Raw genomic sequence first — 27,631 nt, 5'->3', positions numbered from 1 at the left:
GTTTTGATATCTCAGCTCTGGAAGGGTCTAGAGCCTCCATTTTTGCACTCAGGTCTAAGTCTCATGGCCCTCTATCAGAATCCAGAGTTTTGAGAAGATTAGGGAAACTTAATTTTTCGCCCAAAAAAAAAATCATAAGGGGTAACACTGTCGTTTTTTTATTTCTGGTCGAAATTTTGAGTTTCGATATCTCAGCTCTGGAAGGGTCTAGAGCCTCCATTGTTGCACTCAGGTCCAAGTCTCATGGCCCTCTATCAGAATCCAGAGTTTTGAGAAGATTGGGGATACTTAATATTTCGCCCAAAAAAAACGTAAGGGGTAACACTGTCGTTTTTTTTCTGGTCGAAATTTTGAGTTTCGATATCTCAGCTCTGGAAGGGTCTAAAGCCTCCATTTTTGCACTCAGGTCTAAGTCTCATGGCCCTCTATCAGAATCCAGAGTTTTGAGAAGATTGGGGATACTTAATTTAGTGCAAAAATGGAGGCTCTAGACCCTTCCAGAGCTGAGATATTGAGATATTTATAATGGCATAAATGCTATGTGGTATCTCAATATCTCAGCTCTGGAAGTGTCTAGAGCCTCCATTTTTGCACTCAGGCCTAAGTCCCATGGCCCTCTATCAGAATCCAGAGTTTCAAGAAGATCGGAGAAACTCAAAATTTCGACCCAAAAAAAAAAACGACAGTGCCCTTTCGTTTTTTGTTTTTTTTTTTTGTGCGAAAAAATAAGTTTCTCCAATCTTCTTGAAACGCTGGATTCTGATAGAGGGCCACGGGATTTAGACCTGAGTGCGAAAATGGAGGCTCTAGACCCTTCCAGAGCTGAGATATTGAGATATTTATAATGGCATATATGCTACGGGGTAGGCATAAATGATACTCTGGAAGGGTCTGGAGCCTCCATTTTTTCACTCAGGTCTAAGTCCCATGGCCCTCTATTAGAATCCGGAGTTTCAAGAAGATCAGAGAAACTCAAAATTTCGAAAAAAAAAAAAAAAAACGACAGTGTTACCCCTGTCGGTTTTTGTTTTGTTTTTTTTTTTGTGCGAAAAAATACGTTTTCCAATCTTCTTGAAACGTTGGATCCTGATAGAGGGCTATGGGATTTAGACCTGAGTGCAAAAATGGAGGCTCTAGACCCTTCCAGAGCTGAGATATTGAGATATTTATAATTGCATAAATGTTATGTGGTATCTCAATATCTCAGCTCTGGAAGGGTCTAGAGCCTCCATTTTTGCACTCAGGCCTAAGTCCCATGGCCCTCTATCAGAATCCAGAGTTTCAAGAAGATCAGAGAAACTCAAAATTTCGACCCCACCAAAAAAACGACAGTGTTACCCCTGTCGTTTTTTGTTTTGTTTTTTTTGTGCGAAAAATCGCTCAGGATATCGATTTTGAATCGCTCAGGATAAATTCGCAACAAAGCATTAAACTGTCCAACCCGATCTCACGACCAAGTCGTACGAATTCGACGAATGATTAAAAAGTGGCTAATTCGTAACAATTCATATGACCTCACACGTACGAATTAATACGATTTTGCTAAATCGTACATATTTTACGAATTGGCCAATTCGTATGAATTCGTACGAATGACCTACCCCTGACCCCGCCCCTAAACCTAACCATCACGTAGGTTTAGACAAATCGTAGGAATTAGTACGAGTGAGGTCGTACGAATTAGTACGAATTAGACACTTTTTAATCATGCGTCAAATTCGTACGAATTGGTTGTGAGATAGTGTTGAACTGTCCCACTGACATTCTGAGGTAAATTTTGAATCGCTCAGGATAAATTCGCAACTCCTTGATAAGGAACTCTCCTGCCTCGGCGCAATTTCAGGATTGGATGGACGTAATATTTTCTCTTTCTTCTCTTTTCAATAAGAGAGAGGCAGAAATCATCCTCACTGCTTGACGAATCCATTTGGTATTTTTGCGTTTTTTCCCGCAAACGTTTAATAAATACGCCACGGACTCGGTGTGCAAGGTTTCTATGCGTGACGAATTTTTAGGCTGACGAACACGAAAATACGCATACGAAAATTTCGTACTCAGTGTGCAATGGCCTTTAGACCTGAGTGCACAAATGGAGGCTCCATGGCAACCAAACGTCACTGGTGAGACAAACGTGCAACGGATGGACGGTTAGATTACGTTTTGGCAGGGGAAAAACTGCCAAAAGAAAATGTAATAAAAAAGTAACAGAAGTTGTAGAAATGAAGTGGAGTAGAAAGTATAATAATTGCTGCAAAATGTAACGAAGTAAAAGTAAAAAGTATGCGCTATTTATTATACTTAAGTAAAGTAGAAAAGTAAAGATACGTGAAAAATGTACTTAAGTAAAGTAAAAAAAAGTATTAGTGCTTCGTTACATTCCACCACTGCAGAGAAGTGTAAATCACTCAATGCCAATGGATATCATCTGTATCCTTATATTAGTACGCAGTGACTGTAACATTATACGCGATAGCTAAAAGTGTACGGTCTGGTTTTAACCATTAAAACCATTGCCAGCAGCCATATCACCCTGTAGCCCAAGACTGGTTGCCCACTAAAGCTAAGCAGGGCTGAGCCTGGTTAGTACCTGGATGGGAGACCTTCTGAGAAAACCAGGTTGCTGCTGGAAGAGGGGTTAGTGAGGCCAGCAGGGGGTGCTCACCCTGTGGTCTGTGTGGGTCCTAACACCCCAGTAAAGTGATGGGGACACTATGCTGTCAAAAGAGCACCGTCCTTCGGATGAGACGTTAAACCGAGGTCCTTACTCTCTGTGGTCATAAAAAATCCCAGGATGTCTTTCGAAAGAGTAGGGGTGTAACCCCGGCATCCTGGCCAAATTTTCCCAGTAGCCTCTGTCCATCATGGCCTCCTAATCATCCCCATATACACCAATTGGCTTCATCACTGTCTCCTCTCCACCAGTAAGCTGGTGTGTGGTGAGCGTTCTGGCGCAATATGGCTGCCGTCGCATCATCCAGGTGGATGCTGCACATTGGTGGTGGTTGAGGAGATCCCCCCCTCTATGTGAAGCGCTTTGAGTTTCCAGAAAAAAAAAGCGCTATATAAATGTAATGAATTATTATTATATTATTAATTAATGGCCAAGTTGATTTGTAGTAACAAAAACCTGAATTCAAATCAAAAGACTCATCCGACGGATGACGACACATTTGACGTCTCAAATGTCCTGTTTTGAACATAGACTGGTTTTGAAAGCAATTGACCTTATGAATGTCTTTGTGCTCCCTCTTCTGGACCATCGGTGGAAGTGATGCTTAATGCAAAAAAATAAACGTACGCCCTCTGCCGGTAACGAAAGTATACGAAAGTATAACGTTTTCTATGAATGTTCGAGACTTTAGAATAGATGTAATGACGAGAAGAATTTACCAAAGTTCAGTAAACTGTAAAAATACGCTACAAACCCGCGTGTTTATAATTAAGAGACAATACATTATAATAACTTGGTAAGTAATATCACTTTGAAATATCAAGCAGCATAACGAGATGTTTTGTAGAGCTAAAAATAACGAAGCGAATGAAACGAAGCCATTCTTTGTCTTACCTGAAAAAATAAGGTGGATATAATGTTCTATCATTTTGGCTGTAACACGTGACTAGCTAAACATTTCCGTAGGCCTCGTGGCCTAATGGATAAGGCGTCTGACTTCGAATCAGAAGATTGCAGGTTCGAGTCCTGCCGGGGTCGTCATTTTACAACATGTACAGTTCACTAGTTGCTGCTGCTGCTGCTCATATTGCTCAATTAGAGCACTTAATTAGGCATATTAACAAGTGAAGTGTTAAAGAGAGTTTTGCTTTAGATTTATTATAAAACAGGTGAATAACAAGATGATGGTGCGTAAATAACCACCAGGTGGCGGTGTAAGCCCACACTTCAAGCTTTTCTGATCAAGACTGCTGCATGTGTTGCCCTGAATTTCACTCACTTTGACGGTTTTTTTTTTCAGGGAAAGTTGATCTTAAAGCAGTGTTCAAAAACAGAAGAGAATTATTTCGATTTAAAAGTCTGCGTATAATATATGTAGTGCTTTTATAGGATTACATTCTGTGAAATTGTGGGGTTTCAAATCAGTTTTATCAAAAGAAGAACATAAGTCATTACGGACAAAAAGCCTATTTGATCAATTGAAAAATACCTTTGAGGGCTGTGTATTGTTTTATGATTGTTGATAACTATCCAGGTAGCCAAAGTTTATTTTACGTGCTTTAAATGTTTAACGATCATCCTCAGAATGTCCTCAGAGGTTTCTATATTTTTTCATAAATGTGCACATGTAAATCTTGAACCACAGACAGTATGGGAATTTTGACCACTCACGAGTAAATATTCATAAATGAATGACAATAAAACAGTTTACAAATGTGTAAAAAAGTCAAGTAGACAAATCCGTTCGATTTTTTATTTCTTTATTTATTCTGTAGAAAGATGTTAGACATCAAAAAGCATGTCTATCTATCTAAAACTAAAACTATCTAAATGATTGCACATTAAACTGTACTTTCTAAACACCATTTGACATTAGGCTACAATGTTAACATTAGCAACAGACATAACTGTTTAAGTGATATAGCCTATAGGCAAATTTAAAATTAGATTGTATTAAACAAACAAGTCTAACATTTTGTAAACACATTCTCATGTATCGTTTGAATCGAAATGATTAGATACAAATTTTTAAATTTTTGTATTTGTTTTATCAGGGGTGGCTGGTTATCGCTGTCACTAAAATAAAATGGAAAACAATTTTAAACCATTACATACGGCTATATTTACAATTCAATGCCGCAGCATAAAAATCTACAAGTTCAAATATAATTTAAAAAACATTGAAAATTAGAATTTCTACACAAAACTCACTCCAGTTTTTAAAATCTTTAAAAGCGTTCCCTATGATTTATTTAGACCGAAACTCAATTAGGCTGTATGGAGCGCCTGAATATAAGAAGACTCTCCGCTAAGTGTCGCTGTTGTCAAAACTGTAGTTTGCTTACATGTCCTTCAAAACGCGTTGGTGAAACTTTAGGCTGCTACATGATTATAAAAAGCCTGCAACGCTTTACATTAGTGTCCACTTATCACGCTTTAATAAACAATTAGCTACAGCATTAATGATGTTAATAACGATTTTACAAGCAGTAAGCCTAGCCAACCACAAAGTCGTTCTAGCTTATCTATTATAAAGCTATCAGTTAACATGGAGACTGTGAAATGTAACCAAGGCCAAGGTCATTATCTATCTCTGGGGAATTTTAGTTATCCCCTCTAGCCAAGAACTTCGAGATAGAAATTCGCTCCTGTGATTTTAGCTAAAGGCTCATTGTCTGGTTAAACTCCCGTTTAGTTCTCCACAGATCCAAATCAACATAGTGCTGAGGTGTATAAATGTCAAGCGATGCTCTGCGTGACACTCAGCTGCAGCAGTGCAGGACACACCACGACAACAGACACTCTCACAGCCGCAGGACATTCAGGACATTTAACCCAGCAGCTGACCTTTGTGAATGAACTGAGTTGACTTCACTTAAACGCCCTTCATAACGTGTGGCGGGGTCAAGAAAATAACATCATTTATCCGCTATCAGACTGGACATTCTCACGTATAGCCTATAGTGTAGACCTGATTATTAACGCACATTCAACTAATTGTGCGCGTATTTGTATTATAAAGTAATTCTAATAATTTGTAAAGTGAAGATTGCTTTAAAACTCCTTTTAAAAAACTAAGCGAAACCATAGGCTATATAGGCTAAGCGCCAGACCCTTCAATAGCTAATAGCTCTAATAATAATTAGATTAATGCTTAGAATGTCATACAGAAGATGAGGCCTAATTAAAAGAAATGATGGAGAGAAAACGAATGAGAGTTTATCAAATATGTAAAACTTATTTTTAAATTAGAAAAGAGCAGACAGTGGGTCAATCAGAGCAAGCAGATGCGATGGATAGCCTATTAAGCAACAGTTATTATATGACCAATTTCCAACTGATTTTCCGCACACGCGCTCCTTAAATGCCATAATTGTGGTCATAAAAATCATCTAACAGTAAGTAGCCTACCTCTAATGAAGACTATTCAAAGGTCAGATGCCATAGCCTAGGATTTAATGTTAAGGATATACATTTGTCATAAATAAAACAATGTTCTAAATTATTTCAGTGATTTTTTTGTGCATCAAAAGTTGCAAGAATATTGTTAAAATGTGTTGAAGTGATCTTTGTCGTCCCAGGCGGTTTCAGAAGTGAAAATGTGTAGCCTATTAAGAAAGTTAAATGCCACACATGTAAGCCTATTTTTTACTTGTGCAGCATATTATTTGTTTAAGATCAGAATTTAAAACCTTGGACTAGACGCAAGAGGACAATTGGATCCTTGATGGGTCGATGACTGGTAAGAACTGCTTATTTCTGCTAGCCTATATGAAGTGCTCATTACAATTAGCTGAACACAGCTTTTGAAAATACATATTCCTCGTCTTACCATGCAGATAAGTTAACAGTTTTAAAGACATTCCATGTTCCGAAATTTAAATCGTTTCTGATTCTTTTATCACGTTATTTTCAATTTTACTTCATTGGTTATTATTGTTGCTGCCATCTGACATATTTATTATACATTATTTGTATAACTTCTGTGTCAGGCTATATGGTTGTATTTAATATTCCACGCGTGTACAGGCTAGTTTTTGTAGACAAACTGATAAAGACAGCAAACACCGTAGGTCTACTAAATTAACCAGCCAAACATGTGCACGCGCATTTAACCAGGAGCGTTTTTGCAAGTTTGCTTCGTAAAAATTAACTATTTCTAACTCAAAACAGCGTATAGGATTTCAGCGCAAACTCTATTAGAAAATCCACAAATTCTCATACGATTTACTCCACAAGAATCACAAATATATGTGTGCCCTTTTCATTATGAATAGGCCTACACTATCTGAAATAATTCTCATGATTTAATAGGAAGAGCATATAGGGATTTCCTAAGATTTTGATATTATATTAGCATATTATATATTAGGTTCGTATAGCTATGGAAATATGGCACACAAATCACAATTGCAAAAAGTGTCCCTCATTACCATAATCCACCTTATTAATATAATTCTCTACAACCTATAGTTATCAGATTTATTTTTTAAAGAATCGTTGAACTTACACTCTTGTATTTTCTTTTTAGACCCCAAATCAGCTTTGGACAAGTATGTTTGCGCACACATGGATTTTGTCATCGGTTCGGGCAGCTTACTTGGAAACATTGCACTCTTAGTTGCCATGTGTCGGATTGCTGTCAAAGAAAGATTAGCAGCCTATATAGTGAGTTACCATGCGCATATTTGAAAGGATATAGCCTACTTTTACAAAGTTTCCTCACTTTAAAATTCACAAACCTCTAACTCATTTTAAAAGGCAAATATAGCAGGGGAATGCTGAAACTATAGGCATGACTTAATTCATTTTAGGTTAGGTTACTATAGGAACTCTGGAACCTATAGGCGACACTCTGACGCGCGCGCACTCAGTAAACCAGGGAAAGCGCGCGCGCAAAAGGGAGAGAGAGAGGGAGAAAGGGAGCACGCGCGTGTGATTGGTCGCTCGGCTGCCTGCTGCTGGAGTGACGTCACTGCAGGAGAGAACTGCCAGAGGAGGATGCATTTAGTCAGAAACTAGACTCTCAAGCCGGAGAGAGAGAACACCACATCCACAGAGCGAGAATGAGAACATCGCGTGCAGGTTTCATAAAGTAAACCTTGCATTTCCTCTCACGTCCGTGCATGAACACTGTAAGCATGCCTTTCAAGAGTGGAATTCCCCATTTTGGAAATTAAACTGCCCGTTCCAATCCCTGGATGGCTGAGACGTAACATTCGATGGCTGAATACCTACTTAAGGACTGCGAGTTTTGAACGGAAAACGCTTCACTGAAGAGATGCACGGAAGAGTTTGGCTTCTGAATAGATGCGTCTGCGCCGCTCCGAGATTTCAGCGTCATGTTCTTTAACGCAAGACGCACGGGAACCTCTATTTGTCCCCGACACACGGCCACTCATAGCTTACTTTCTGACACAGAGGAATATGTACGTCAGTTGTTTAAAGTAAGATTTTTTGAATTATCTCAATGATTTCTGCTTACTCTTTGTGCATTTTTAAAGCGAATGGACTCGTATAGAGCTTGGATCACTGTTTTGGTCACAATAAATTAGAACTCTTATAGATAGGTGTCCATAAGTTGACTTTAAATGCATATCTGTAAAAATGCATGGATATATGGATGTATAATCCTAACATTTGATATGAATTGCTTATAACTGACCCCATCATCCCATGTGACTGACAAGGCCATGTTCAGTAAGAGCATGTGGCCTTCTGAACACTGTCTGGACTTTGTGCACTAGCAGGTGCATCTATCTGGAACATTTGTAGCTCTTTGGCCCTTAATCTTGAAAGTTGATCTTGAAATGAGTGGCATTTTGTTTTAGTAAATAATTATCTGTTTATTGCACTTCTTGCATATATATTTATATTTATAGGCCTAATGCTCTATAGGCTATTTTTTAGGCTAGTCAATACAATACAGCATGCTTATTCAAAAAAAGCAGGACAATTTGCATTAGCCTATATAGAAACAACAGAAATTTTAAAAAGCAATAAATTTAACTGTATGACGTCACATTTACGTGAGGGGAAACGTGGGTTCAGGAGACACGTTTTAACCGAACAACTGATACCTTCGTTCTTATCAATCTATTTGGGTTTATATTGAAATCAAACTGCAAATAGACGTTACCTTTTGCAGTTTCTGAATTATAATGCACGGCATAAATGATGCATGATGTAGACATGTGGTGTGATTGTTGGGGCCTAATGAGCCAAATGAAATGGTTAGACCTGATAATCGTCATTTTAAAAGATTATTACTGACCGGAAGGCAGGGACAAAATCCTGTTTAAATCGGTTTGTTGAATGGAAACCCTGACAATAACTCCAAAGGCTCAATTTGAAACGCATCCAGACAGAAACCGCAACTTGTGGATGTGGATTATGTCTTCTTCACCACATAATCCACATTCAGAACCTCATAAATCCTTTCAACACTTGACTTGTTAACAGTATTTACAGGTCTATAAAAAGAGTCAATTAAATGGAATTTGAGTGTCATTTATTTTCTTGCGCATTAACCCTGTTTTCATTTATCAGGTCAACTTTGTGAGATGTTCCACATTTAAAAAGTGTTGACTGGAGGTAGTTGCTGTCTTTGGTTATCTAGCTGTATGAGTGTTTATCTTCCTTCATAAAGCTAGATAACCGAAAGTAGAAACGTCCTCCTTAACTGCATGTGGACAAGTTGAATGGGAAGCAATGATTGCAGGGAAACTGCATGAGGTAAGCAGGCCCTCTGTGTGATTCAAACAGGCTCTTTAAATCACTGCAATGTAAAGGAATATAGCCTACGATGATAAATAATGTTTCAGCCTTTATTATTTTCAATACACCTTTGGACGCGTGCACGTTTGTGAAATTCACTATTTCAATTTCGGACAATTTCGTAAACGCCTTTGTTTAAAAAAACCGTGTTCGACACTAGGCTATATAAAATGACTACTTTTTTTTACACTTTTATTTATTTTTAAAATATAAATTATTATTGCTTATTTTACTCAATAGGCTATTGTTTCTTCAAGTTATAATTTGACCAATCAAGATTAGTTTTGTTGGCAACTGTTTAGTCTGACATTTAAAAAGCTATGAGAAATAAAAGAAAGCCTAATTAACAGCAGTTATTTACTTAGGCTATACATCACAAGATACTAATTTGCTAATATAAAGGTTGTCAGTGTTGTCATGCATTGTTAACTTAATACGTTTATAAACTTCCAAGCTAGTTCCCATTCCCAAACTGCTTCAAACTAAGCACCCGATCTCATTACCTCAACCAGGGAAAACTCATTGCTGTTACGCTTGCTTTTGTTCCGCACCTGACACGCGCAAATGAGGCCTGCGCTTTATAATAATGCGCGTGTTCCGGATCAATCTTGGTATGATCTACAAAAAGGGACTCCATGTGGATTTTACAATTAGTCTGTTACTAATCGAAGATAAATTAGCGCTCAAATGCTTGGTTGTAAATCTCTTCTCATTATGACAAATGACGACTACAATGATCTTTTAAATGAATTTTGTACAAAAAAAATTTCTGCGTGTTGGACTCACATTACTGATTAAGAGACAAAATTATTAAACCCTTTTTATTTATTTAAAAAATTCAGACCAAATAATTTCTTTCTTTTTTATAGACACTTGCTAGACATCTTTGCCCCCAAAACATAGCTTTTTTTTTAAATGAAAAAAAAGTGTTAATTATGAAAGAGAAGCGTAGGCCATTCAAGTCATTTTTGTATGAATTTAATTTTATTGCAGCCTTGAACAACTTCGATCTAGGTAACAAACAAAAAATGAACGTGACGTCATTGACCCACAACACAACTCTTAAGCAATGACATCATGCTGAAGCAGCTTCATTATGATTGGCCATATTAATCTGGCTGTAGGCATACACGTCAAAGATGTAGCGGAAAATAATGCGGAATAGATTTTTTTTTATCCCGTGTCCTTTTTTATGACATAAGACGGCACTCACTACTGTAAAAAAAAGACTAAACAAAATGTTAGTTGAAAACGTTTAGAGTTTAAAATCATAAGAAGTGTAAGCGCTTTTAGAGCTCCGCCTCACGCTGAGCAACACACACACACACACACACACACACACACACACACACTAGTCTGTGTTACAATGCTCTTTTGTACCAATACCTATATTTAAAAATATGTTATCATAAAACATAAAAAAATATAAAAAAGTCTGTGTAAAATATGTGTTATAGTGAGACAACAATCTAGACAATGCCAACTAAATGAAAAACCTATAGCTATCAAATGGCATGTGTACTTAAAATGTAGAAAATTTGAACCTGATTTGGACTTTTCCTAAATTTAGTTTCCTAAAGTAAATTTCCTGGTCTGAAAGTCATTGTTTCACTGCTCTAAGGATAATACTAAATACACAAGATGCACATTTTTATTTTTATTTTCAGAGACAGACAGAAAGGTTTCTTAGGCTAGAACATAGGACGTGTTAACACTATCAGAGTGCCAATTAAACTGAATGAAAAAATAAACTGAACAAAAACCTTGATAATCACATCTTAAAGAAAAAAAAGATGTAAAATGGAAAGGACTCACAAAGAAATTATAGAGAGCAAAAAAAAAGTTTGATGAGCTGACTAGGCAGATTTACATTCTCTATTTGCCCCCCCAAAATTGTTTCACATGCCAAGTATGATTTAAGGTGCATATTAGGCCATAGGTCAAATTTTAAAATCAAGGTTGTCTGGCATTTATTTGTTTGTAAATTATATATAATAATGAATGAATAAAAATGTAAGTGGGTTTATATGTAAAACTAAAATATTCTGATTATTGTCTCATCTTTTTTTCTTTTATTACTCCAACTTACTATAGCCTCTCAAACTGCAGTGTCTTTGTGAGAGACCAGAGGACTGAAGCTAAGGGAAAAAACACCATCTGGTAAGTGCAATCAAAGCGTATTACAATGCAACATTGCAATTAGAACAATTAGTTTTATAGTAAATCTGATTCAAACACACACCACATCATAGAATATATATGCTAATGAATGCATGCACTTGAAAGGAGCCAAATGCAAATAGTAATCCTTAATCAAGTCCAAGACACTAAATGCATTACATAAATCTTTCATCAGAAAATCTATATATATATATTTATCTCTCTTTTTATACATGCATATTCATGTTCTATATTTATGCATACTCGAGTTTTTCCCTCTCAAATGTGCACTCCTCAAAGCCCTCAGGCATTCTTTGACAAATTGCATGCGTATATAAATCAGTTATAGATATTTATCCTTTAAAAAACACTAATATCAGTTTCACATTTGTGCTAGTCACCAATAATTTCTTTACAGTAAAAGTGCAGGTCGTAATCCAAAAGGCTCTCTTGATTATTCTATACATTAATGTTGCATTATGATGAATGGCATATGTTCACTTGCGCCTTTCAAATCGTTTCAGGCAGACGTTGTGCAGTTCACACACATATTAGCAAATGAATAAAGAAAGGGCTGTTAATCATAACAGGAAAAAAACACAAAGCGCATAATTCTCTCAAGAAAAATCCCTCAAAGGCATGACCCGTGTGTGAGAAAGAACGAAAATAAATCTAAATCGCAACGTGTTTTAACATGGCCGAACGACTGCAGGACATTAGGCCAAAGGCTTCAATGCGATGAATGATCAGAGAGAGGAAATTATGTGTCCGTCTCCATCTCGATAATGATAAGAATGTATGGGCCACTATCACATCGCATATTACTTTATGTAAAATTAATGTGAGCAAAGAAATTCTGTCATCATTCATTAACAATGATCTTTTCCAGCTAAACTGGTTACCTAGCACAATTGAATAAGGGTTATTCAATGAAATTATGGGTGGACAGTAATTGATGTGGGCTGATTCAGTGACCAGCATTGGCAATCGCACAGCTATGATAACAATTACACGAATCGTGCAAAGGCATTTTGTGTTAACAACACTCCTAATAGGGGATTGTCTGTCCCTGGTAAAGTTGCTTAAAGCACAACAGTAACAAGAAATGTTACCCCTCAAAGAAATGATACATAGTAGTAGCCATGACATCTGCTTTGGCAGTGCTAAAAGGGAGCTTTTTGTCCTTTATTTTCTTCTTTCCCCTTGCCAGCCATTTACACTGCCTTTTCGGAGCAAGGGAGAGAGAGAGAGGGAAAAAAATGGTGCAATTGTCCAAATGAAAGAAAAGAAAAATAATAGTCAACCCTCATCCTTCTTCAACCAGCTCCCCTCCCTTCTTCTTCAACGGAAGCATTTAGTGCCACCTGTGCCCCCGGAGAAAAGAGGGAAAAAAGAAAGGAGCGAGAGCCTACATCCCAAGTGCCAACAGGGACAAAGAGGCTGCCAGTTGCCACGGACCACCAGATGCTGGAAGACTGCAAGTCTGAATGAGGGGTGTGCTTTCAGGAAGCCATCTTGATGGAGAAACTGGCTGCTGCTTCCTAAAATGGCTGTGTTGGCATGAGGTAAGCTGCATCGTTGCCTACATCAGACTAGCTGCCGCGTTGTTAGCTCGACCGCTTGTACGTAAATGTTAAGCAAACGAATGCGTACACGAATTTGTCTCTAAAAAAGATGGAATGTGTTTCGTGGTTGTTCTGAGCGCAAGATTAGGCCTTGTCGGCCAAATCATTAGACTATCACACTCGCATCTTTCCTGACTAATTAGCCCTGTTACCTAAATGCACTCACTCGTGCTGATATGTGGACGGAAATGAAGCCCTCCTGCTTCTGTATGCATTTTTCGAATGGGACGTAGCTGTTAATTCACGCACTCACCCCGTTAATTGACTCGAGGTCGTGTTACGCGTTTGCAAAGGACAAATTCGTGCAACTAAATCTTCAGCCATGCCAGTTGCCACAAAAAATGAACCAGGTGACCAGATTTTCAGATGAAACCAAGAGCTGCTCGAACTCACTCGAGAGACTAAGTTAATTGACACACCGCATCCTCTTGACCAATGCAACCGAGTCGACCTGGACTGAAGAGCACTTTTCTTTCTGCTGCTTAATGATGCACTAAATTGCTGGCACAAAGGTGCCAAGTGCCCCTCACCACATTACAAAAAGCATGTACGCATGCCCTGCCCGACTTTAATGTTGGAGAAGAGGTCTGCCGATTCACACTGTGCCATGTTTTTAATGATATTTGGTGCCTTGCAAAATAGCCACAGTTTGTATCATTAGCAGGTCAGAAAGAGAGAGGTGCAAAACGTCACATTGCTCTCTCGGTTCACTAAATTTACGCAGGCCGCTTGGTTACAGAGAGCTGCGTGTTATGTCATTGAAATGGATGGAAGACACTGAAATGTTCCTCACAAAGGTGAATGGTTGCGTCATAATGGATTGCTGGTGATACGCAGAGCTGTGCTGGTGTGTTTATTGCAGAAAATGATGAAAGTAGGTGGAACACAGGCATTCTGAAACACATTTGCTCTAGGAAGACGCATTTGCTTTGCTTTTTGTGCTTTAACCAACACGACACAGACGAATAAAACGCAAATATCCAAAACACATTGAAATGTATTGAGATGCGAAGATGAGACAAATGATGCGTCATCTACTGAATATTTAAAGCCACCGAATCCTCCTCGTAATAACAGAAAACCGTTTTTGCATACTTACTGAGCGTGGAAACCCTGTGTGCCTAAAAGATCTCGTTGTCCATAAATGGGGGGGAAAAAAAAGACTGACATTTTATCCTAAAAAGAGGAGGCTTGGCAGAATAGCCCGTAAAAAAAGATCACTGATGTACGGAAGGTGCCCGTGGAGCTTACAAATAAAGGAAACAATGATGCAAGCGCCTCTGTTAATGAAAAAGACCAGACAAGCTCTGCATATTAACATAATTGCATAGGAACAAGCAGAGAGGACTGAGCCCCCAATTAAAGGCACAGCGGCGCTTTAAAAACGGCACGTGGCAATGCTTTATATTTTGAATGTTTACAATTCAAATTGTTGCATTTCACTGCAAAGACAAAAAATACTTTGACGTTATTGTTGTGCTTGTGTTCTATCTGCGTTTAGAAATGCTTTTTTGTTTCTCGCAGAGAACTATAGTGTGTACATGCGTTCTAGAAATTTCCAGGGATGAATATACACTCAAATGTGCGGTGCAAAAATCTGTCTATTTTTGATGCAAACACTATTTTTGCTGTTTAAGAAGGAGCATTTGCTTTCTCCGTTTTGCATGTGAGAGACAAGAACCATTTCTGTCTTTTTAGGATTTCTCATGGTAAACATTAATATTACACATAGTGAACTGGTTCAACACAAAGCTAGATATTTAAGATTTAACACAGACCATTTGTGTCAGTAGATGTTATTATTAATATATGGAAGTAGTTAGCATGTTGGATTTTTCAAGACAATGCAAAACTAAGAGTCTCCATTTGTATTATATTTTAAGCTCATCCTTAGACAAAATAGTAGCATGGAAATGAGAGTCTGCACCTTTAATATGGAATTTCTAATTAGGCTGTGTATCTTGCAGCGAGGGGGAGGGGTTTCCTCCCTCTGCATCTCTCAGGGTTTTATGTAAAAGACCTTCAGTGCTTCAAAATCTCAGATAGGGACACAAAACTAATTTTATACTCTTGAACAGAGAGTCTAATGCAATACTGTTACACAACAACATAGCATTTTCCTAGGTGGGAAATATCAGAACTGGAGATGGTTTAACAGCAAATTTGTGTTTACGAATATATGAAGAAGGAATAAATGTTCAGGTTTGCGTTCGGTGTGTTGGTTGTGTGAGTATAAGCGGTCGAGTAGGGGGAGTGGATGCTTGTCAGAGCATAATGTGACTGCTGCAGAGCAGTGGCTGAAAAGTGTTAATTATGCCGCTTGGCACGGTGCCAAACCCATACCAGATTTTTCCAGTTTTCAATATGCAAATCACGCTCTGAACTGTGTATTGTTTTTGTGGTTTACCAGGTCTTTGTGTTTTCCGTCAAACAGAATGCGCACGCAAATATTTGCGTCCGGATACGCACATGGGCAAAAATTAAATGTTTTTTTTTTTTTTTTTGCATCAAGCTAGCAATAATTGCACTATATTGCAGTGAAACAATTCCAGTCCAAATGCATATATGAATACACTATTATTATTCAAATGAAAAAAAAATCCTATTCGTTGTCATATTTGGATTACTGTCTGTAGTTAGCTTGATGGATGTGGCATATGTGGATTTTTAGGTATGACTCTGATTATATATTTTTTTCCATGGACTGAAAAGGGCAAATCCTTGAAATGTCTCCCTAGGTGTCTGGCACAATAATCACTTTAACACAAGGTCATTTGCATCTGTGTATATGATGATAAATGTGTTTTATTTGTGTGTGTGGTCAAGAAAGTCAGTCTATTTTGAGACTTTTTTTCTCTCCTTACACAAATTCAAGCATACCCCCAAATGACGATTTGCGATAAATAAAGAGTTAATCTTCAGCTGTAGGCTCTGTGTTGGTAAACAGTTTGATAGTTGCCCACATTATTATTCCAGACCCCTCTCCTCTTCCACAATGGCAGCATTGTACGGCGAGTACTTGACGTGGGTCCGCGGTCCCCCGTTTCCCACCATTGTCTGCATGGATGGAGTGCCAGAGACAGTGGAGGGTAATAAGCTGAGAAAGATGCTCAGGCCCAGACAGAGCCAGATGCCTAAATTAGCACCAAAACCCTAAGAGACTATCCTCAGGGAACGGCTGAGGGCTTTATTTCTCATCCGTGCTTCGTGTTAGCACCATTGTATGCTTGTGCAGCCCGGAATTGCGTGATCATTTGCACAATCACGTGTGCTCGCGCAAGTAGATGTTATGTATTTTTGCAGTGCATGCTTAAGAACCTTAAAAGGTTCTATCAGCGCTACGTATTTGGAACCCCTAAAGGTTCTATACAGAACCCCTTTTAAGGGTTCAATAATAAGAACCCTTTAGAGTTCTTTGTAACCAGGAAAAATGTTCTATATGGAACCTTTTGGGTTAATTCATTATCATTTGTTTTGTCCCTTCCGGATTTATCATGTTATTGACAAACATCAAGACCCTAAAATCTATTTGAATGCATGTGAATGATCACAAAATTCAAGATATGGGGGTTATAAAATGTATATAGTTATATCATTTTATGTAGTCAGAGTGCCATTTCAGTTTTCTCCTCCAAAAATCTGCATGATTAAAATGGTGATATTAAGTTACTACAACAGTTTAATAAACAATAATTTAATTACAACTACAAAATGTTGCAGAATAATGTAATATATGAATTATTAATAGCCCATAAAGAACCTTTGTGCCAAAAGGGTTCTTTCTTGTCATTATAGAACCTTTTTTAGCATAAAAGGTTCTTTGGAGTTGAGTAAAGAACCCTTTGCTTCATATATAGAACCCAAACCCTTTTTTCTAAGAGTGTAGAGTATCGAGTTTGTAACTCATCTGTGTGTATTCTAAAGGGGCAGCATTTTATATTGCACAGTTTAATCTATTTATTTAATATAATGCATAAAAATAAAGGTTCTTTATCGGCATTGATGGTTCCTTGAAGACATACATGGTATAAAAATATTAGACAAAATGGTTCTTTTAGGGGCTGTTCACTAAAAGCTTCTTTGGAGAACCATAAATGGTTCTTCAATGGCATTGCTTTGAAAAAAGTGCGTATGCAGCACATATGCAGTATATAGTAGCCTATATATTAAAGCATTTTGCATGTAAAATTTGAGTTTGTTCCTCTTCTCCCTTCTGCTAGGGCACAGCAGTTGGGCAAGCAATTAATTAAAGCTCCATTACAATATATTACCCAGCAAAATGGAGGCAGTGATACAGAAAACCACAGAGAAAGTTTAAACTGGGACAGCGACATTATTTCACAGCAAAGCTAACGGGGAACCACAAAGAAAGGAGGAATTATTTATGCTAAAAAAAATAGAAGAAAGTTCTGCAGAACAGTTGGAGGACTTGAAAACGATTCATACGAACCCTACGAGGACAGTCTGAGGTTTTCGGTGGGAGAAAAAAATAAATAGGGTGAGATAAACAATTGACGTTAATGAATGCACTGATGATGAACAATAAAATATGTAGGAAACATGTGTTTGGTGGAGAATAGATGTGGAGGGGGGAGGGCTGTTACTGTCTGGCTCAGTCTGTGGCCCCATGTGGCAGTTGCTGCAGCTGGCATGTTAATATCAAAGGCCTATGGGAGGTGGCTATCTGGGAATATTTGTCTGGCATACTAACAGTTTTCTCCCCGTCATATGTCATCTTTATGTCCGGTGCTATAGGGCTTCACATATTTAGTTCTAAAAGCCAGCTCTGAGACATTTCATTTCTTGCTCTGATAAAAAAACTTTGTGCCACGTTCGATTTGGAAATTTCAGAAAGTGCTTTCTAAGAAAAAGCAGTCATATTTTTGGCATGAAAGACATTTTTCCAGGACAGGTTGAGAATGGATAGTGTTAATGAAGGCACTTAACAAGGAGCATTACGAATCACTTTCATCAGTAGTCATAACTGAGAAATGAACAATGGAGAGAAGGGACTCCGAAGCATCTCTTGGGTTCGTGTTAAAGACCATTGTGTGTTTTACGGGGAAAATTCCCCCTTTTTTCCCCTTGTGGATACCTCAGCTGTCGATCTCGTCTTAATCTGGGGATAAACGCGATTATCCCGCGAAGGGTTGTTCTTAGCTTTGTATCAGCTACGGGGGAGCTTTGAAATTCTTTCCCCCACCTTTTTCTCCCCGTCCTTGGACGAGTGGTCATGAAAAGCTTGGGATTGGGATTCCTCTGGCTGGAATAACAGGCAGCAAAAAGAACCGCAGTCAGCAGAGTGGTAGATCTAAACTGAACTATTAGACGCAGGTAATCCAGAGACGCGTTAAGATCACAGAACTATATTGCACCTTAATCATGACCTACTGCTAAGCTTGACAGATGGATGAAAGTGAGCATTGTACCTTAAAGGGATAGTTCACTCTAAAATGAAAATTGTCATTCATTCACCCTCATGTTGAAGTAAGATTGCCTTTCAAAGTATGTTCAACAGAAAATCATAGATGTTTGGAACAATATGAGGGTGAGTAAATAACAGGATTTATTTTTATGTGGATAATGCATTAAAGTGGGGTTTTGGGGTAAATGAAAGTACCCTCACCTAAAATGAAGTCACTTAGGAAAGCAGTTCTTTCAGACTTTTCTTTTGTTGATAACAATGAAGAGCTAAAGATGAGGTTGGAATAGCCTGTCTAGAGTTGAAGAAAGATGTAATTTTTTGTAATAAAGCAAAAAAAAAAAAGAGAAGCTATAGGTCTTCTCTGCAAATCCTTAAAGCAGCCACTCACGTCACGGGAACGTCAATAAACTGACGCAAGAGTAAAGGCCAGGACTAGGAATTCAAACACAGGAGAGTGGAGACCAGGGAACACTTAAACCTCCATCATGGCCCCACCATTATAAAAGACCTTGGGATATAATTATCCTCACTTTGTAGCTTTGCTTCGCTTTTTGCCCACTTTACATCCTAATGAGGAGAATTACCATCGCTTTTAAAATGTGAATTGAAAGGATATATATGTTGTTTAATGTTGGAAGTTTTAGAATTTCTGGAAACGTCATTGGATCCATCATCGATGGCTCAACAAAAAATAAAACGTCTCCCGTTGTTAAACAACATTGGACCCTTTTGACTTTCATTGTATGGACATAATAAATATGATTTTGTGTTCATTAAAGGAGTAGTTCACTTTAAAAAAACTTTTGCTGATAATTTACTCACCCCCATGTCATCCAAGATGTCCACGTCTTTTTTTCTTCAGTCGAAAAGAAATTAAGGTTTTTGATGAAAACATTCCTGGATTTTCTCCATATAATGGACTTCATTGGGAACCAAACGGTTCAAGGTCCAAATGAGTGTTTCAGTGCAGCTTCAAAGGGCTTTAAACGACACCAGACGATGAATAAGGGTCCATAACAAGTCATGACTCGAAAAAAGATTGTTCATTTCGATGAACGAGTTTGAACAGGAGAGCGCATCACAGGAGAGCAGAGCAAGGCGAGCATTTGTGCATATAAACCTTAAACTTTTAAGTCCATTATATAGAGAAAACCCTGGAATGTTTTCATCAAAAACCTTAATTTCTTTACAACAGAGGAAAGAAAGACGTGGACATCTTGGATGACATGGGGGTGAGAAAATTATCAGCAAAAGTTTTTTAAAAAAAAGTGAACTACTCCTTTAAGGTGAGTAAATGAAAGGACATGCGATCCTCGTTATTGCTTTCAGAGTCAAGTTCAAGTTCAATGTCTGTTGGAGTCCCAGCCAGACTGGGAACTTCTTCATCCACCCCTGTGAACCAGCTCTCCCCTTGTAACCCACACCCTATCTGCCCCTGTCCCCCACCCCTGTCATTTCGGTGGCCGGCTGGAGGGGGCCGTTGCTAAGGGAGCGAGAGCTGGCCGGCCCAGCAATGCGCTGGTGAAAAGGCCCGCCTGTCAAAGTGTCTGAGGGAAGTCAGGCTGGTTGGCTCGCCCCTCCTTACACACACTCTTATATATACACAGCGTAGTTGGGTGTGTGTGTGTGTGTTCTAGACCCTGGGAATGGCAGCAAGCACTTTATATTCATCAGCCCCCCCACCTCCCCTTGTCACAGTGACTTTGGTAAACACCCCCACTAAAAAGTCTAGTCTACTTCCATCCCATAATCCTCCTCATCGCAACTCCTCATCTAGGCTATTGGGAAAAATGATCCCTGGCTTTTGGTTCTATGGGGTTCTAGTTCTCAGTTGCGAAGATATTAGGAACTTTTTAATATTACGCGTCTACTATAATCAACATAGAATGTCGTGAAGGGCTCCGTTCTCATTACAGTAGAGTGTGGTGATGAGAACAAGTGAGAGTTGAGTGAGTGTGTGTTTTCTTGAGGTCTCATTCAAGGCTGAGGACGAGAACTGAGAATAAAAGGCCAGTGATTTGCATAAGCTGCATGCTGTCTGAGGGTTTTTGGGACGGGGGTGGGGGGCTAGAGGGGGGCAAAAAAGATATGCAGGAATATAAAAAAAGAGACAGAAAGAAACCCCACATTGTAGAGGCGCAGAAAGAGAGAGGGGGTTTGAATGAAGCAGAGGGTGAAAATTGACAGAGAAAGGGGTCTTGCCAAGACTCCTGCAGGGATTAAATTGTCCATAAACCTCTCTACATATAATTTGGGAAAACTGGTAATGGCGTTGGTACAAATCGTACACAAATTCTGAGGGTGACTGGGTATAGAAAAGATTCTCAACACTTTTGGAAGCAAACGAAGGAGGAATTGTAAACAAATACGGTCAATGAATGTAAAAGTGTCGGGAAGTCGTATGCATTCCTCTTCTCTAGATAAGCAAATTTGTTTTACCGCGTCATTCGAAGCAAAATAAAATACTTAATGATCTCGAAATGCCATCCTTTTAAGACTATAATGACTAAGCTGAGTGAGTGAACATGGTGAAAATTGTAGAATTACACACCAAGAAAAACTGTATTACCACATTGCAATTTAGATGCTTGATTGCTCTCATTAAAATGAACAATTGAAAAAGCCACCAATATGGATTCCAACCTTTCCAAAATCTGCAACCTTTGCATTTTAGGAGTGCTACAAACCCATAAATCCTCGTTCATCTATTTATGGTGAAAAACAGTTGTGTGTTTGCATTGCATTGTGTTTCAGTTCACCATTTTCATAGTAGCTAAACTGGCTGATAATTCTAAAAACTCTTCCCATTGACATTAACATTACATTTACGCATTTAGCAGACACTTTTATCCAAAGAAAGACAAAGCATTCATCAAAGATACAACAATCAGAGTAGTACACAATGGCAGGTTTATCAGACAACTAAGAAAGAAATGCAGAAATCTAATTTGCATTTCAGTCGATCAGATATTTTCAAGTTAAGAGTGGAGAGACTTTAAAGACCACAAACTTCAGTTTTGGCACACAGGATTATTTTTATGAAGTATTTTATTTTCCTAAATGTCGAAAACAACGTCAGTAATCTTCACTTGAGTTTTCAATGTGCACATTGTGGTCCATTTCAATGTTATCTTACGTGTATGCATCACAACAGTAAGCCATGTGATATTTCGATATTTATCTTCTTTTGTTGTCTCTCTCTTTCTAACCAGGTTCCTGAGAAACCGAGGCCATCCAGCTATATACATTTGACTCAAATGGTCAATCACATCACCTCAGGAATCCAGCGTCCAGCATCTCTTCCAGATGGGTCGCTGTGAAGATTAAATAATCAGACTTGAGGGATGGATTTCAAAATGTGCACTAATTGATTTCACTGGGTGTCTTAAATCCGTTCAGTCTTCAAACATTTCACTAATTCCAGATGAGTGTGTGGATGAGAACACATTTGGGCTGTTCACTCTGAGATTTTAAAAAATGTGTTGGACAATCTTATGTTTTGTACTCACTGGAGAGAAAATGTGCCTTAATGTGTCAAATGTTTACAATGGCATTATTGAAACAAATGTCGATATATATGTGATCTGCCCTTCTTACATAAAATGAGCTTTCATGCATGAACCTTGTTTATTTGAGAGTGTGCATAAGCCAAAATCCACGCCACCGTTCATATTTATATCTTCGACGTGAAAAAGTGGTTAGCAGCACGTCAGGGTCTAAGCAGACGTGCGCACTTTCCCTTGTGGCAGAGAGGCGGAGTACTGCCGTTATTTAGGAATCTGAGCCGCTCGCCGTTCTCAAGTAAAGGATTTGGACGTTTACTGGAGCTCTTTTATATGTTAATGACATTAAACGCCATTAGTATGCGTTTACAAGGCGGAGATCTGAAACCATTCAGCTGCACACAATTTCAAGATCATTTGTGATTTAGAAATTTCACATCTGGAAGACAGGAAACGCACGTTTTTTGTGCGCATGTTCGTTCTCTGAATCACACGTATGCATACGCATGTACACACACTTGAGAAATTATCAAGAACGGTTTTCTACGCAACACTTTTATATAAAAAAAAAAAGCCCTATATTTACAAAATGTACCCGTTTTATTTAATTTACAGAAAATTGTTTAACATGCATGGCTATTTATGGTGTTCTATCATGTAGCTGATTTGTTTGATTGTGTGTGATGTATGAACAAAATGAGAAAACTGTAGCCTACTAATAAACATGCGTTAAACTAGTCTGAATGGTTGTTGACATTGAAAACCCATTTCGGTATGGAAATGAACTTTAAAACCCTTCTCATGTAGTGGCCACAGGCTGTTTTGTATTTTGTGAGTTCTGGCACTCCTGTCAGCACCTTGGACAGCACATAATAAAGTGTGGAAAATAACGAGGAATGAGTCACCTCCCTTATTGATGCAGAAATCACACACACGAAAAACAACATTTGGGTTGAGAATGAGTCAGCTTGATGCGTTTTAAGGTTTTTAAGATTTGGGAAGGAGATCAAATATTTTCATCTAATTTTGTCAATGGGATTTTCTTGACTTTCTGTCAATGATAGTTTTCTATTTATTGAGATAATGTGACGCATAAGCTGTAGTGTGACTTAAGAGTTTAGTAAACATATAATTAAACATTGAGGTTGAAGCAAAAAAAAAATGAGTTTAAAATATTTTATGACGTAGCTGCCTACATATTTAAACACTTGGACAGCTGATGAGAAATAGGCTACACTAGCGTAAAACACTGGTTAAATTATATTGCGCCGTAAAAGTATGATTCACACACCTTTAACGTTAAAATGGACGTATCTTTGCCAAATTTCACAAGCTTTAATCTTGAAGTAAAATTAAATTTGAATGGGGTTTCCCTCCGTGAATCTTCCAGAATCACAAAACAAATAGAAGAATTGGGAATCTTGTAAATTAATAGTTCATTAAGTGTCAAATCTCAGCTAAACCGTAAATTAGCAATGATATATCGCGTGTTCTGTGATCAAGGTGAAATCGTGTTATAGCTTGTATGCTTAATGTGCGCTATTTTATGATAGGCCTGCTCTTTCTTGGAATAGTCTACTTTAAATCAATGTCGGAAGTTCAACATCTAATCCTTTTCATGTAATGTTAGCCTATTTCAAAACGTTAAAACAGATTAAACAGCTAAACAGATTAAAAATATAAACATTTTCAGAATTATCTTTTTAAATCTATTAAAATGTATTGCAGGCGGTAGATTAATACGTTGAATTAGGTGGGCACACTATTTCGACCCATGTTAACCATCGCGAGAACAAATATAAAAGAGACGGAAACTTTGAAATGTTGTTGGATAATGAAAATCCTTCCCACCTGTTTATACATTAATATTATAGCGTAATTGGCTCAGTTAAATAAATAAACAGAAGGAAAGAAAATACAAACAGACCAGAGGTCTGAAATATCAACTGAATTCATTTATTTTAATCTATTATTTTGTTTGGGGGGGGGGGGGGGATCCAGCGTGTTTGCAATTCAATAAACATATACAGTAAGCAGTAAACGATCTCTGTAGATTTTCAGCAATCTAACCCTAACAAGCACACATCGTTCATATCTGAACAAGCCTGTGGAGAAACAGGATAATATTGTAGGAAAGACAGGACCGTGTAACACGGGTAAGGTGTAACACAATTAGTTTACAATTTAGAAATCAGCTATGGGGTGAAATCATAATCATGAGCACCACTTATCTGAGTAAGAATATCGAGTTGTAATAAAAATATAAAGTATTTACAAGACAAAAAAAGAAGAGGCAATACAATAAGTTGGTATGCTCTATAATTTATTTTGATTTTAAAAAGATGTTAAATTTCATTATTCAGCATTCATCGTGTTTAATTTGAACCACTCAACCTGGTCATTTATATGTTCAAATTTTAAGCCATTTCCAATGTGGGCCTAAAGAAAGACTGAGCACAATCTCCTGGATAACTGCTTAGAGTTGTTCGCGTATTAGCCTGTTCCAAAAGTTATTTTCGGTAGCACTTTAATTCGCAGTGTACATACAATGTAGCCTACTTATATTTATTACAATAACTGCGTAATAACCAACCCTGAACCCATCCCTAAACCAACCTTAACCCATGTTACCTTATATTACATTACATTTCTTAAGCACTGTAAGTCCACGTGCGCGTAAGAGCGCGCAGCCTACTGTAAAATAAAGTGCAAGGGTATTTAAACTAATAGGAAACACTAAGTTGCATTACCGTTTAAATATCTAAAACTTTCAAAATATCTTTATTCTTTAAATATTTCAACCCATCACAACAAGTGTAACAACAAGCTCTCTATTGCCTGACAATAATTTACACATTTTAGGTTGTATGGTTAAAAAAAAAAACTTTCATTAAAAACAAATTAGAGAATAAATGCATTTATGTGAAGATGTATCACACACACACACACACACACACACACACACATACACATACACACACACAAACACTCAATGATCCCCCCTTTATTTACCACAGCTTGTCGTGGTTGACCTCTGCAGTTTAGACAATAGAAAAGGGTTGTGACCTGTTTATGGTGGACCAAGGGGGCAGACTGATTCAGAACTGACCAGACACGTGCCCTTTGCTCCAAACAAGCCTCTTAAATAGCATCAATGCATAATGGCAACTGATGAAGGTGTGTGTGTGTGTGTGTGATGGGGGATTATTTTGTTGTTTTATTAAAGTGTTAGGCTAGTGAAATTCTGAAAGTCTTGAATAGAACCTAAATAAAAAAAAAGTCAGACCATCCATTTGATTAGAATTATATACTGTATGTTAACCAGTCTGCAATCCAACAGTCCGAAGAGTACACTTCATCGAAGCACTTCAGTGTCATATTTGAAGTTGATGTCAACATATAGTCTCTTGAGGACCGTCACAGCTGACACAAGGGTCAGAGGTCATGTGCTAGGTTCAAGTGGTTTGTCCAGTTATCCCCAAAGGGCCAATCGAATAATGAAAAGAAGATAAAAGAGATGACATGAATTTGATGGCATGAATTTGCTTCCTGTTTCCCACTATTCATTTTGCTCTAAAAGACAATATGTTTAGTGGGTGCTATATAGGCTACAAAACACATATTTTTTCCTGTGCCATGGCAATGTCGGGACAAAATAAGCTATTTGGTCAACATAAACAAATGCGTTTCAGTTAAAGCATTTTCCAAACATCAAAGGACTCCATTGAATGGGCCCCTTTTTTTAGGCTATGTACACCCTCAACTCCTATCCTGCTGAATTCTCATGTGGTCTATTATCCTTGCGTCATATTCTGTATTAAATATAAAGCATGAGAACGCAAAAAAGGCCGGAAATGACCCACCACCAAGTGCGCTCCCTGCGCTCGCTAACTGCAGGTGTTAAGTCACGTGGCACGGATCGACTGTATTCATTCATTTTTTCTGCTCGGATTTTCTGCTTGTCATAAGCAGATAAATAGCAACTATTATAAAAAGAGGAACTGAGGGCTCACCTATTTAAAAAGCATTGAGAAAATAATCTTTAGGCCTGCTGTTGGGGAGAGAAAAAACTTTTTTTTCGTTAAAATGGGCAAAGTAAACAAACTAGCATGGTGGGGGGGGGGGGGGGGTTAACGTCAGAAGTGACTAAAATCATTAGTACCCTGACTTGACAATAGACAGAGAGAATAAAGTTAGATAAATAAATTCACGTCTAAATACACCCTTAAAGATGATCAAGAAGATGATCAATCTTTAAAATCTGGAACCTTTCCATTTCACAACAAGCTTTGCATTTATATAATTAAAATGTTCCTAAAAAATAACTCCTGAATTGTTCATGTTCAACTTGTTATGTGGCATCGCTAAAAAGAACCTTTGTTTTTAGAGGATTTTCGACCACGTCGTTTGATAATAAACGGCAGAACTGTTCATCTTAATCAGTTATTTCTCGTTTAATTTGATATTGTGAAAAACACACACAGTCTTGTTTTGTCGCCCATTTATTTGCGTATTTAATTTCAAATGTTTTTTCGTGTAGTAGGCCAGTTTACATTTTTAATATATACATTTAAACGAGATAAGAGTAGCTTAGCCTAGGGTGGTGTTTATATATATATATATATATATATATATATATATATATATATATATATTATTTATATATTATTTTTCAATATTATTATTTTTTCAATTTAGCATAGGCTACTACAATAAATGGACGCGCAACATTGAAACTGCTGTGTTTGACTATAATCTGACGTCATAGTTTTCTTAAAAAAATATTTTATGTCATAGTTTGAGTTATATAACATAAGAAATATTGACGTAGCCTGTTCTGCAACACTCCTCGGTCTCCCCTAGCCTATACGATCCCCCAAATAGCCTACACGATCCCCCAAATAGCCTACTGAAAGATCCACGGAGAGAAAAAAAGCTCGACACCGAAAATCTTTCATTAAGAGCCAGACGAGCAGCAATTAGCAACAGAACAGCTCAGTAAAGCCAAGAGCGCCGGGATTATTGTCCAATCATTTATATCTTCCAAACCAGTAAGCATTCAAGTCTGTATTGTAAGTTAGCATAAGAATAGGAACAGGTCCTGTGAACTTCCCCGACCTTCTGACCCTCTTTTTCGAGATGAATAGCACCACTTCCAGACACCCCAGCCTCTTCAACAGGCTTGAACCATGCCTAAATTCACAATCATGGTAATTTAATATATTTTAAGCCCCCGGCTGCATGAGTCCAGTTTTTCTATAGTTTGATGTAGGCATCTATGTCGCCTCACCCTGTCATTAGGGCTGCTACGGGACTAGCTTTCTCTCGTTAACCTAAAAAGCCAGGGTGAATGGTCTTCCCATATTTTGAGTATCATTTTTATGAAAATGTAGCTACAATTAGTCTACCTCTCCAACAATAACACTGTCAAAATCCACCCAAAACCGCGCGTTATAAACTGCACGCTTGC

General features: G+C 37.9%; 1 long non-coding RNA gene and 1 other non-coding gene across 3 annotated transcripts; both read left to right on the top strand.

Annotated features, from left to right (window-relative positions):
• Positions 1-3,636: 3,636 nt before the first annotated feature.
• On the top strand, positions 3,637-3,709 carry trnar-ucg (transfer RNA arginine (anticodon UCG)). The gene has a single exon. It is a non-coding gene; the product is annotated as a tRNA-Arg (tRNA).
• Positions 3,710-7,699: 3,990 nt separating this feature from the next.
• Positions 7,700-23,052, top strand: LOC120470124 (uncharacterized). Of its 2 annotated transcripts, none has more exons than XR_005620462.2 (5): positions 7,700-8,118; positions 9,221-9,406; positions 11,543-11,608; positions 12,819-13,173; positions 21,871-23,052. It is a non-coding gene; the product is annotated as an uncharacterized LOC120470124 (long non-coding RNA). The 2 variants fall into 2 exon arrangements; XR_005620461.2 differs by having other exon boundaries at positions 7,703-8,118; positions 12,933-13,173.
• The last annotated feature ends 4,579 nt before the right edge of the window (positions 23,053-27,631 follow it).

The sequence above is a fragment of the Pimephales promelas genome, chromosome 1 (genome assembly GCF_988280905.1).
Source record: "Pimephales promelas chromosome 1, fPimPro1.hap1.1, whole genome shotgun sequence".
NCBI lineage: Eukaryota > Metazoa > Chordata > Actinopteri > Cypriniformes > Leuciscidae > Pimephales > Pimephales promelas.
Note: the sequence above shows the minus strand (reverse complement) of the source record. Positions and strands in the feature narration are given on the sequence as shown.